General features: G+C 45.4%; 2 non-coding genes across 2 annotated transcripts; both read left to right on the top strand.

Moving 5' to 3' along the window:
• The first annotated feature begins 3,312 nt into the window (after window positions 1-3,312).
• On the top strand, window positions 3,313-3,476 carry LOC123324779. The gene has a single exon (XR_006540044.1). It is a non-coding gene; the product is annotated as a U1 spliceosomal RNA (small nuclear RNA).
• An 8,386-nt stretch (window positions 3,477-11,862) lies between these two features.
• Window positions 11,863-11,936, top strand: TRNAN-GUU. Its single transcript has one exon. It is a non-coding gene; the product is annotated as a tRNA-Asn (tRNA).
• Window positions 11,937-13,740: the final 1,804 nt, after the last annotated feature.

Raw genomic sequence — 13,740 nt, 5'->3', positions numbered from 1 at the left:
TCTCCCTTTGCCCCCCGCCCCCCACTGGTGCACACTCTCTCTCTCTCTCTCTCTCAAATAAAGAAATAAAATCTTTTTAAAAAATGTGTGGGATGGGGGCGCCTGGGTGGCTCAGTCGTTAAGAGTCTGCCTTCTGCTCAGGTCATGATCCCAGGGTCCTGGGATCGAGCCCCGCATCGGGCTCCCTGCTTCACGGGAAGCCTGCTTCTCCCTCTCCCACTCCCCCTGCTTGTGTTCCCTCTCTCGCTGTGTCTCTCTCTGTCAAATAAATAAAATCTTAAAAAAAAAAAAAACGTGTGGGATGTAGCAAGAGTAGTGTTTAAAGGGAAATTTATAACATTGAATGCATGTGTTAGCAAAGAAAGATCTAAAATCAATAATCTAAGCTTTCACTTTTGCAAATTCAAAGTAAGCAGACGAGAAGAAACAATAAAAATTAGAGCAGAAATCAATAAAATTAAAAACAGGAAATTAATAGAGAAAAATCAATGAAATCAAAAGCTAGTTCTTTGGAATGATGAATAAAATTGATGAACCTCTAGCCAGACTAAACAAAAAATAAAGATACAAATTACTAATACCAAAAATGAAAGAAGGACCCTTAGTACTGATTGCATGGACATTAAATTATAATAAAGGACTATAACGAACAACTGCTCACAAATTTGATAACTTAGATGAAAAGAACCAAATCCTTGAAAGACACAATTTACCAAAACTTACACAAGGAGAAATTGGTCATCTAAATAGGCCTAAATGAAGCAATTAATAAGCTTCTGAAAACAAAACCAGACTTAGTTTCACTGGTGAATTCTACCAAACATTTAAGGAAATGATACCAATTCTCTACAATATCTTTCAGAAAATAGAAGACAAAAAACATTTCCTGACTCATTCTATGAGGCAAACTTTACCCTAATACCTGTTTAAAAACTGAATTCAACCAAGTACCTTTGAAGATCTAATCAGCTTTATTATTTAACAATTCATGAATAGGGCAGCATTCCATCTAGCAAGTAGAGGGAGCTCCACGGAGTTTTCTGAAAGGTTTTTAAAGGAGGAGAGAGGGCATTAAAGAACGGAAGAGAGTGGGGGAGAGGAGGAGGAGGGAATTTATTAACGAGGAATGTATTGTTTAGGCAAGGGGAGAAAAGGGGTCTATCAGTAAATCAGGAAACTCCATGTTGACCGGTTCAAGGTTACATTCCTGAGGGGACAGTGGTGAAACTTCAGTTAGGTCAGGTATTAAGTCCTCCTCGTTTACTGACTTGGGGTCTTAACCTAAGTGATGCCATTCTGAGTCTGTGGTTTTCTTTTTAACAATGCCTCTTCTTTTGATCAAACTCAATTTAACTGAGAGATACGATATCTCGGTTACCACAGTGTAGGTCTCTGTAGCTTCTGTTGATCCTTTCATTGACATTCACAGGTCATGATATTTTCGTTTAACTTCTTTGATATTCACAGGTTACTTCAATTAGAGTTGGAGGATAACGTCAAGAACATTTCCCAGGAACCAAAGTAAAAGCAAGGAAGAAAAAAGACATTTAGTTCAGGAAAGTGGATGAGTTCAGGAGGTCCATACGTGAATTGTAACCAGACTAACATGATTTCCCTCCTTGGTGAGTTACAGGTAGAGACTACACCAGGTGGAGCTGTCATACAAAGGAAACTATTTGCAGCAAATAAGGAGATCACGGGGTATAAATTCCAAAGCCGTGACTCCCCAAGCGGGGGTGAGCGGGTTCTTTTTACTTAGGGTTAGGATGAATATTCAGAAAAGGGAGTTTTGTCGTCGCCTGTAAAGACAGACATAAGGTTGCACCCCCGTTAGAAAACAAGCCTGTAGGGCGCCTGGGTGGCTCAGTTGGTTGGGCGGCTGCCTTCGGCTCAGGTCATGATCCTGGAGTCCTGGGATCGAGTCCGGCGTCGGGCTCCCTGCTCGGCGGGGAGTCTGCTTCTCCCTCTGACCCTCCACCCTCTCATGTGCTCTCTCTCTCATTCTTTCTCTCAAATAAATAAATAAAATCTTTAAAAAAAAAAAAGATTTATTTATTAAAAAAAAAAAAGAAAACAAGCCTGTAAGTGCATCTAATGGTACGTTAATGAAGCTGGTGCTCTTTCTAGGGCAGAGACTTTAACATTTTAATGAAGCAGAAGTAATTGGGAAGGGGGTTATGGACATGCGAGGTGGGGAGGTGGGGTCGTGGGGTCGTGGGCTCCTTATCTCTGGTAAGGAATACAGCATCTTGCTTACTTTTGAAAAGATACTGGGAGTTTTACCATTGATTTATTGTCTCTGATATGGTTAGGCTATTTCCTAGCCTGGTAGAGACTGTTAGTTTTTGCACTCTCTTTAATTCTCTTAAAATTTTTAACTACCGAAAGTTTTGCATTCCTTTGTAATTCTGACACCTCCTAGGAAGTTCTTCAACAAGTGTGCTTAGGTGAGTAGAGAGGTGTAGGGCATCAGAGATCAGGGAAAATAGCCCGGGCCCTAAAATGACTTCTCTTGTGTCACGAAAGCTACGTCTAGGCTTTTTCTGGGGACCATTAACTCTTTCTGCTTTCAGAATAACGTGTGTTCCAGAAAGAGACTAGAAAAAGAAAATTCAAAACTTTCCCACATCTAAGGGTTGAAAGTGAAATGAATGCAATGTCCCATGAATGAAACTGAACTTTCAAGAATGGAATAGATTTTGCCACCAGTTGTGATGCTTATGAATTTTAATAGATGTACACACAGTGCTACAATCACAAAGATAACTGGATTTGAAAGGAACCCGTTTCCTTTGTAATCCTAAATTTCTACTCCCCACTCTGAAAGGCATTATCCGAAGAGAGGTACACAGGCGTCAGCAGCCTGCCAGACGGACTCCCCGCGGCCCAACGGTTCAGAACCCGCGCCCGCCGCCACAGCGTGGGGGCGCCAGGGAAAGAGGGAGAGGCAGACGTCACTTCCCCCACGGCCACCCGCCCGCTGGTTGGCCGGCTGGACGTCGTGGGAGGAGGGAGGAGAGGGCGAGGGCAAGGGCGGGGCGTGGGCCGGAGGGAAGGGGGGCTCCAGTGACGTCACACATAGGGCGTGTCCTATGTAAATATGGCAGCGCAGGGGCTGCCGTTTCGGCCCCTGCCGCCTAAATACAATCTGATCTCCGGTGCTGCGGGAAGGAGTGCGGGGCTGTTGGTGAAAGCTGCGTGTCGTGCGTGTGTGGAAGGCGTAGGGAGACTCAGGGTCGTGGGGAGCCAAGTGAGCGTGTGTGTACAGTGGAAGGCGTGTGAGGGTGAGGTGGGGCGGATGGGGAGCAGGTCATACTTACCTGGCAGGGGAGATACCATGATCACGAAGGTGGTTTTCCCAGGGCGAGGCTTATCCATTGCACTCCGGATGTGCTGACCCATGCGATTTCCCCAAATGTGGGAAACTCGACTGCATAATTTGTGGTAGTGGGGGACTGCGTTCGCGCTCTCCCCTGATTATTTCTGTTAAAATGCAGACTTTTAATGTTGGGGTGTTTTGGGTAGTATGGGTTTGTACTGTTGGGTGGTTTTTTGCGGGTGTTTTGAGATAAGTTTTTGTGTTGGCGGTGTGGTTTTTTTGCTTTGGCGGTTTCGTTACGTTTAGGGTTTTTTTTTTTAGGTAGTGTGTTTAGTAGTAGTAGTGGTGGTTTAGTAGTCAAAAAACCAAGCAGTTTTGCAGAGATATTGTTTCGCTAGTGTTTTTGGAATTTTTTGGTACGTTTTGCAGTATTTTTTTGGTTGTAGCGAGTCGTGTAGTTAGTGCAAGAGAGGGAAGTTATGTAAAACTGTGTTTTTGGAAAATTTACTTTCAGAGTTGTCTTGACTTTTTAGTTCGGTTTTATCTGCTGGTAATTACATTTCTTTAGAGCTTTCCATATTTGGTTTCTTAAGAAGGATATCCTAGACACATCCCGGGACCTTCGTAATAAGGGGTTGGCATAGGTTAGAATTCAATAAAGCAGGCCCAAGAAACAGAGAAGCTCTAAGAAAGAGATACAGGGCAAGAGTTGTTGCTGCAAGCCTGCCTGCTGCCACATGCCCACAACATAAACCAGCTGATAAATTGTATGTGTGTGCTGGTGACATCCGCTGCCCTTCTCAGGGTCTAAAAGAATATGGCATCCATTTATATTTCCACCTTCCAAATCCATGTGTCAAGCTAACACAGAACTATGCAGGGATGGGAATTCTGGGAAATGTGCTTCCAGTTTAGGAATGAAAACTGACAAATTCACCACAGTCCACCTCTTATGGACTTGGTGCCTGTGTGGTATTCCTCCTGATCCTTTTTAAAAACCATTCATGGTTGCCTGGGTGGCTCAGTTGGTTGAGTGACTGCCTTCAGATCAGGTCATGATCCCAGAGTCCTGGGTTCAAGTCCCACATCAGGCTCCCACCTAGGCGGGGAGCCTGCTTCTCCCTCTGGCCCTCTCCCCTCTCATGCTGTTTCTCTCTCTCTCTCTCAAATAAATAAATAAAATCTTAAAAAAAAAAAATTCTTGACTTTCAGATAAAGCAATAGGAAAATCATGCTTTCTTCAAACAATGAAAACATGCTAGCCCTTTCCCCCAAAAGAATAAAATCCCTTTTCTTTGATGTTCATTCCTCTTCCAGTTGAATCACATTCATTCCTCCTTTTCTTCGATTAAAATTTGACTACTATCAACACATCTTATGTTAGTTAGCTGGTAGTGGGTTGGAAGAGGAAAGATAAAAATATTAGTTAATACGTACACAAAAATATTCATATCAAAATAAGGAAGAAATACCCATATTTATTACAGCCCTTACTTCTGCAACTGTACTGGTATTTATAACTGTCTTCTTCACTACTCATTCCATGTTCCCTTTGCCCCCAGCAAGCACCAACCTCAATGTTAGCAGGTATCTTGCCTGGTGGAGTTCCATAAACCCTCATTCCCAAAGTGTGGACCATTCTCTGTCTTGCCTGTACTGGATTGTTGCAGTCTTCCATTGACTTTTAATCAGAGTGCAATGAGTTCCAAAGGGTCTTCTGAGGCTTTCTTGCATTTCTCAAATATTCCTCCTTACTTCCATTGTGTAGTAGCAGCCCAGTTTTCCCTTGTGGTCAGGATCAGTCACCCCACTCAGGAAAGTAACCTTCTTTACCTATTGATACCCTGTCCTGAGGATCCCCAAATGGCCAGGTGGTATGCCCACTTTAATACAGCCATTATTGCACCTGTTGCTGAAAGCACTTCTCTCTTGGGAACTAAGACTTCTGGATCAACAGATCCCAAAGTTACAGAGGTGGGTGGGAAGCAAAATGTTCACTAGCATATCCCTAGGGGTGAATAGTGAGAGGAGCCACTCCCATTTCTACCACTTGGTTCCCAAACCTTCGAGAGACAGCACCATCTATTGGTTGCTAATTTAGAGTATATGCAATCCTGTGAAATTTGTCCAGCTCCTCAAGGCATTGTCATCCAGCTCGCACTGAAACTGAATGTTCAAAAACACGTTCTACTGCCCCATCAGGTTAGCTGCTTCAGAGTAAAACCAATGAATGAGCATGAGCCCAGGGCAACTGTCAAATGAGTTCTTGGCCAGAAGCAATGCTGTATGGAATTCCATGAAATAGAAGAGGCATTCCGGAAATACACACAGATGGTTGTTTTAGCAAAACCATTGTAGGCAGAGAAGGCAAAACCATAATTAAAGTATCTATTCCAATGAGAATAAGACTGTGGACCCCCCGCCCCGCCCCACCCATGATGCAAAGGTCCTGTGTGATCAGCCTGCCATCCTGTGGCTGACTGATATCTTCCCTTCTTGCCAACGGGGAACTGGTATTGTATCATAGGCTGAGTTGTTCTTTGCTATTGGCTTTTGGGCACTCAGTAGTGGTTGTAGCCAGGTTAGCCTTGGTGAATGGAACTCATGTTGCTGAAACCATGTATACATATTCTACATATTCTGAATCTCCATTTGTGGGCCCATTGGGCAGTCCTAGAATTCCTTTTTTTTTTTAATTGTATTTATTTGAGAGAGAGCAGGAGGGAGGGGAGAGGCAGAGGAACAGGGACAAGCAGGCTCCCCCCTAAGAAGGGAGCCCAATGAGATGCTCCATCTCAGGACCCTGGGATCATGACCGGAGCTGAAGGCAGATGCTCTACCCACTGAGCCACCCAGGCGTCCCTTAGAATTCCCATTTGATTCTTTTTTATGATTTTCATTTTTTGTGTGTGAGATTCTCTATTAGAACACAGAACAGGGGCACCTGGGTGGCGCAGTCAGTTAAGCGTCCAACTCTTGGTTTCGGCTCGGGTCGTGATCTCAGGGTCGTGATCTCAGGGTTGTTAAATCGAGCCCTGCATAGGGCTTGGAGCTCAGCATGGAGTCTGCTTGAGAATCTCTCTCCCTCTCCCTCTACCCCTCCCGTTGGTATTCTCTCTTTCTCAAAATAAATAAATAAATCTTAAAAAAAAAAAAAAAGGACACTCAATGACATTGTATATTCCTTTGTATAAAGGAATTGTATATTATTTGTATAAATAATTATATAAAATATACATATATATGTATGCATATATATGTATTTTGAAGTCTGCTAAAATTAATATCCTGGGAGTCGGTTTCTCTTGACTGCTGTTTTTTTCTTAAGTATGAATTAAATGGGCCTAATTTTTTTGTTTCTTTGTATGTCTAGTACTTTTTATTGTTTATAACACACTTTGAATGATACATTGTAGAGACTCCAGATTCTGATATCTTCCTCCAAAGAGTGTCAATATTTGTTCTACTAAGCGATTTGATTACTAACCCATGACCTCGAATTTGTGTAGCACTGGATTTATGTTTTGTTTAGGTGGATCTTTGGAAAGTCCAAGGTGTTTCCCAAAGCTCTCTAACTTGGTGTGACTCAACCTGGAAACCTGATTCCTCTGTTAATCTTATCAGGGCTTGGTTTTAATATTTGTCAGGGAGGGTCAAGAGTAAGCCTTACACTAAGGTGTGGTTTTCACACCTAAAACAGAGCATTTCTGGAGTATCAGCTGAATGCTCAGAGTGGTAGAGTTGTTAACAAGGCCTGAATCCCAATGTTGCCAGCACTGATCTCTAGGATCTATTCTGTTTTCCATCTTGTAGCATCTGTCATCTGGTAAGCCAGACTGGATAGTAGCTCTCTGCGCATGAGCAGCTCTACACTCAGCAAATGACCTGCAGGGGACCCAATGTGGACCTCTGAAAACTGGCATCTAAACTCTTTTCTCCTTTCTGATGCTCTGCTCTGAAGATTCCCATTGCTTTAGCACCCCTAATTTTGATCTCTGCCTTCACAGCTCAGTGTGAACACCATATTCTGCTGGGATTCCAGCTTGCTATACCATCATCAGATCATTTCCCCAGTCCTCTCTCAGGGAATCACAGTCTTGTACTACCTCTGTCCAGTGTCTGTAAACAGGTGCTTCACATATTTTGTCCATTTTTGTGGTTGTTTAAAGCAAGACTAATCTGGTGGTATTACTATGTTATAGTTGTGGGTAGAAGACCTGAATTCTTGCCAGTGCCTTTAAGGCAAAGGTGCCTAAAATGGCTGGCTCAGTTGATGGAACATGAGACTCTTGATCTCGGGGTTGTAAGTTTGAGCCCCAAATTGGGTGTAGAGATTACTTACAAATAAAATCTTAACATAAAAATAAAATGAAGGATTTTAGGGTTGCCTGGCTGGCTCACTCATTAGAGCATGTGACTCATGATCTTGAAGTTGTGAGTTTAAGCCCCCATGTTGGGTGTAGAGGTTATTTTAAAAAGAACAAACTTTAAAAAAAATAAAGTGCTTTCAAAAACTTTTTTAAGAAGATAAAATGAAGGATTTTACATAGATTACTGATTTCTATTTTTTAAATCCTTGTTTTATTTATTTATTTATAAAGGTTTTGTTACTTATTTGTCAGAGAGAGAGAGTGCCACACAGCAGGCAGAAGGAGAAGCAGGCTCCTGATGAGCAAGCCCTGGGATCATGACCTGAGCCAAAGGCAGACGCTTAACGGACTGAGCCACCCAGAGTTCCCTAGATTACTGATTTCTAAATAATTTGAATGCTGTTTTCCACATTTATAAATGACCTAGCCGAAGGGTTTTGTTTTTACTTTAACAAATACTGAGAATGATGGACTCACTTTCAGCATGCACCACAAGGAGATCTGAGCTAAGTATCCTTTTCTCTGGGCATATTCCCATGCTTGAACTTGAAGAGTGGCAGGATATGCCACCCCAAAATATGCCACTTTGACATAAGGATTGTTTTGAGCTAAAGGCATGTGGAAAACCGCAGGTGCAAGAAGAGTGCTCTGACCTCCACTTTCCTTCCTGAAAGCAGGAGATAAAACTTCCTATACCAGGAGGAAAGAAACATCCTTGTCACATGAGACAGGAAGTCAGGGCCCAGAGAAATCTGTACAGACCTTTTAAAAAAACTTATATCTTCCTTTAATCTTCCCATATATTTTGCTTTTTCACAATTGCCTCCCTTTGTTCAACCTAGTATAAAAACACTTAGGCCTACCCACTTCTTTGGATTTTCATTTTCCTATTGGACTTTCCATGTTCGTGTAAAAATGAATGGGCTTTTCTCCTATTAATCTGTCTTATGTCAACTTAATTCTCAGGCCCATTTGGAGTCCCTAAGACAGTAGAGGTAAAGTTTTGCCTTACCTAATAGATTCTCCTAGGACTAAAAAGAGAAGATTAGCAAAAGGACAACTGTAAGGTGCCTGGTCCTAGTAGAAGAAACGTTGTGTAGGCCTAGTAGACCTAGTAGAAAATGCCAGAATTCCCAGAATCAGATGAGTGGAAGAGTGCAGAGGCTGCTTTGAAAGACAAAGATTGGGAGGGGAGGCCCAGAAAGACAAGCTGTCCTTAGTGGGGACCAGTCCCTGGAATGTATCTCTTTTCTTTTCTTCCCCAATTCTGTAACTCTTAGTTCTGAATCTTCCTTCCCATTCTCTTCCCCACCCTCGCTCCTGGGTGCACCGGGTCTTTTCTCCCAAGCACACAGATTTTAAACCTTTTTTCTACAGAGGACTCCTTTTTTGATCTGCTGAAACCTGCACATGCTTCTTGGAATAAGGCTTTTAAAGATTTATTTATTTTGGGGGGGCAGAGAGAGAAAGAATGTTAAGCAGACTCCTGGCTGAGCCCAGAGCCCCACACCAGGCTCAATCTCACCACCCTGAGATCATGACCTGAGCTGAAATCAAGAGTCCCAGGCTTAATCACCTGAGCCACCCAAGCGCCCCAGGAATAAGGCTTTTAATGCGTAGAACAGAACATTTAAAATTACAAGCGAAATCAGTCACTTTCAAATCCAGTTGTCTTTGTGCCTTTTCCCATAGTTTGATAGCAGAGGGAATGAGGTAGCCTCTGAGCTGGGCAGCTGAGCTTATGCAACCAACCTTCCATGCGCCGACTCAAGACGATCCTAGAGTTGGGGTGGTAAAGAATAAGAATCTTGGGTTGTGCCAGTCTCAGAGAAAGTGAATCAACTGGACTTCATTACCCTTTACCATCCAAACTGAAAAAAAGTAGTGGTCCCTGGGAGCCGAGATCCAAGGGAAGGGACCGCGCGCCCCCTCGTGGCCACCTCGGGGATCCGCACGGTACCGGCCACCGCGGGTGCCCAATCCGAAAACAACCAAATAAAATGCACTGGACGCTGGGCGATGCTCAAGACCTTAAAATTAGAAGTCGAGAGCGCTACAAACTGAGCTAGCAAGACGACGAGAAGTAGATGCACTTCTTTTCCTCCTAGCCGCTTGGAATCGTTGCCCAAATGTAAAATACCTGAGCCAAGACCTCGGCGTGTTGCTGACCAGGAAATAGGTTTGTAGAGAGTTTAATGCATTTCCTCCTGCCCACCGCTGATTGGCACTAAATCACAATCCCAGCCTAGGATCTTCCTACTTCTGAGCTCAAGGAGGGACCAGCGTAGTGGATAGAATAGTGCTGCGTGGAGACGGGGTCCGGCTGAGGGAGCAATCCAGCACCCCCCACCCCCCACCCCCGGGCCTTTTAGAAGGGCCTCTCCCGGTGCTAGTTTGCCCCCAGACTGAACCCCAGACTTCCATGGAAAGGACGTCCAGGATAAAGAGGTTTTCAATCCATTCCAATAGGTCCCACCGAGACACCACGGATCCTCACCTCCTTGGCCCTGTTACTGGAATTTTCCAACCCTCCACGACAATCGTGGGCGCTTTTCTCCAAGTTCTTTAGGCACGGATGAAAGTTGACGTGACGCCAAGTGCACTTTCTGTGCCCCAGCCCCGCGTGTTCTCCGCCTCTTCTTTGGGGGCTGTTGGGGACTGAGACTCAAAGGAGCACACAAATTAATAAATACAGTGTTATGAGCTACGTTTATAAAGAAAAAAAATACCCGAGTGCATGCTTGCAGGTCGCCCGCAAATGGCTACAAAGCTACAGGGAACTTTCAGCCCTGTTCATGTGCGATTAAAGCGACAGCTGTCATCGTCTTACTCAATACAAGCATTACTCACTTTACTCCAGTAATAATAGTAAATTCACTCGGACACCCTGTTCTTTGGAATTTTTTTTATCAGCCTCTCCTACCGTTGCCTACCGTGCACCTCCTTGAAGTACAGACGGTTGGTCACATTCGTCCACATTCCGCTGCAGGGTGCAGGGGCACGGAGGGGGAGCGCGCAGCCGGCTCCGGGCCAGGGGCGAGGGGCTGGGGCCCGGCCGGGGCCCCCGGGGGCGGGGGGCGGACGGCTTGCAGCGTTTCCTCCCTTCCTACCGGGAGCAGGGACTGTGGGCCCCCCAGCAGCTCCGAGGCCCGCGTTCGTGAAGTCGCCAGATCCAAAGGGTGACATCTCACGGCGCTGCCGTCTTTAAGCATTTAAAAGAGGAATATCTGTCTTTTCGGAGTCAGAGCACCAACCAAACACAAGAGACGGCAAGTGGCGGGTGATTGAAATTAAGGAAAATCGGCATTTTCAGTTTTCTGCGCCTTTTTGTTTAGCGGCTGGAGTGCTCGCGCCCTCTCCGCCGCGCCTCACCAGGCTGCCCCACGCGCCCTCGCTTCCTTCTCTTCTCCGGCTTCCGCGGTTCAGCCCTGGACACCGCAGCCCCGGACCGCCGAAGTCGGACTGAGGCTGCGTGGCTCGCCAGGGTGCGGAGCTCAGTTCCGTCCTAGTGCGCACGAGTCCAGAGTCGGGGTCTTCGCCGCGCTCTCGGTCAGCTCTGGAAACAAACGCGCGTCGGCCTCGGAGAAACCTTTGCCGTCTTCCCTCTCCCGAGCCCCTCGTAGGACTAAAAGTTTAAAAGCCCACACTGGAATTCTTGGCTCCCCTCGGCCCCCACGGCGGAATGGATCCTTCACCAAGCATTTAGGGAGTGCCTACTTAGGTGCCCGGCCCCGCTCTGGGGCGCGGCGTGCATCGCGAGCCACGCCCGGCCCTGCCGCGTTGCAGCGAGGGGGGTCAGTGGGGGTAGCGCCCTTCTCACGCGCGCCCCTGGTCCTGCGGGGACTCGCTGTGAGAGCCACGAGTCAATCGGAGCTAAGAATGGGAAGTGAATGACTTCAGCGCCAGAGGCTGCGGGCGACCCCTGGAGCCAGGCGGCTCTGGAGGCGGCGAGGAGCAGGCGGAGAGGCGGGGGGTCTGGCGTTGGGCTCCCCGAGTTCCCCAGGTGACTGGCCCCGTATCGATGTTCAGACATGCCCAGTGACACGACCTGTGGCCTCAGTGTCTCCCGCGCCTCCGGTTTCCGGAGTGGGAGAATGAGAAGATGTCCCTAGCCAGAGGTTGGAAAAGCAATTTCTGAGATCAGGAAATGAGTTTAGGAAGAACGGTTTCCGTGTCTCTGTGGCGCAATCGGTTAGCGCGTTCGGCTGTTAACCGAAAGGTTGGTGGTTCGAGCCCACCCAGGGACGGTATCTTTTACTAGCAACTTGCAACCTTAGGTTACCTGTTAGTGGACTTATTTATCCTCGGAGTCCTCTGGACTTCTGTCCACTTTAAATCAGACGCCCAAGTATGCTGCTGGAAGACTCAAGTTGCATAAAAGTGCCTAAAAGAAGGAATTTTTCAGCAAAGGTATTTTTTTCAATAGCCCGCGTCTGGGCCTTACTTATCCCAGAGACACTGCAGAGCCCCTCACTTCCCGAAGCTGGGTTTTTACAACTGCACATCCTGGAAACTAAGAAATCCCCAAAATTGAGAACAAAACCCTTCTTCACTTGGGGTGAAGCCTCTAGTCCCGGGTGGAAATTTTGGTTCTCCCACCATGTGGCTTAAACAAATTATGAATTTTCTGTGCCTCAATTTCTTTGTCTATAAGAGGGGGCAAATAGGAGTACTTCCCTCATGGATTAATTTAAATGTTAATGAGATATGCACATAAACCATTTGACCACTTAATAAATGTTTATTAAACATTAGCTACTATAACTCTTTTCAGGGACGTCTCATCACCATTTCTGTTATTTACTTCATCCTCTTAAATAAATGCATATCTTTTCATGGTATGGATGGGTTATTGTATATACAAACATTCCTTAATTGTGACACGACATTGATTCTAATGTTTACTGTTATAAATGCTTGTTCAGAGAACATCCTTATACAAATATCCTTATCGCTTACACATGGATTTCCCTAAAAGAGATTCCTGGAAGTGGACTTTCCTAATCAAAGTATTTGTCATTGCTAATTTTGCTAATTCCTGACTGATGGCCCTCCAAAGAAGCTGTACCTCGACATATCCCCACATTCTAAGAGAACGCTCTTTTCTTGGCAACCCAAACTGACATTTACTAGCAGTACAAATCCATCACTTTTGCTTGGGGAATGTTATTGCTTATTGGTCTCACACATTGCTGAGTTTTGCCGGTGAGGGGCTGGTGCTCCCACAGTCTCCTTTGTTCTCTTGGCCCCTGGGGATCCTGGGGAAGTGGTTCACACTGTTGGATTCATAGGACTATAGAGATACAGGTCCCAGTGTTCCTGTGGCAGAGAGCCCAGGCTTCTGCTGCTGAAGAAGAACCAAGAACTCGCCCTTCAGAGTGGGACCTTCGTGGGTGGTCCTGAGCCAAATAAAAATTGGAAAGGAGAGATATTTAAAATTTTCATCAGATTGCGACTTCAGATGATGGATCTTTTAATTTTTTTTCTTATGGCAGCAAGAGGAGAGACTGCATTCTCAGGACTTGATTTGGGGGAACTTAGTAATGGTGGCTATTCTGTTGATCTTGTGGAATTGTTCCCTCTATGCTGGTATATGTGACACTTGTTATAAAACCTTGTCTGGTGAGCTGAGGTGAACAAGTAGCTAAAGGAATCTTACAGAAAACAGAAATGGGGAGGCATTCTCAAACAGATTTCTAAAGTCTTATTTTGATCTTTTCAGAGGTTTTGGGTGGTGTCCTAGCTGAGGCTGCTATAACAAAATGCCATAGATTCGGTGACTTAAACAACACGCATTTATTTCTCACAGTTCTGGAGACTGAAAAGTCAAAAATCAAGGTGGTGACCCACTCAGCTCTTGGTGAGGCCCCTTCCTGGTTTGCAGGTGACTGCCTTCTCAGTGTGTCTTCAGAGGGCAGAGAGAGGAGGATCTGGTGACCTTCATATTTCTGTAAGGTCCCATCATGGGGTGCCACCCTCATGACCTCATCTAAACCTATTTACCTCCTAAAGGCTTCACCTCCTAATACCATCACACTGGGGGTCAGGGCT

This window comes from Neomonachus schauinslandi, chromosome 4 (genome assembly GCF_002201575.2).
Source record: "Neomonachus schauinslandi chromosome 4, ASM220157v2, whole genome shotgun sequence".
In the NCBI taxonomy this organism is placed as follows: Eukaryota; Metazoa; Chordata; class Mammalia; order Carnivora; family Phocidae; genus Neomonachus; species Neomonachus schauinslandi.
Note: the sequence above shows the minus strand (reverse complement) of the source record. Positions and strands in the feature narration are given on the sequence as shown.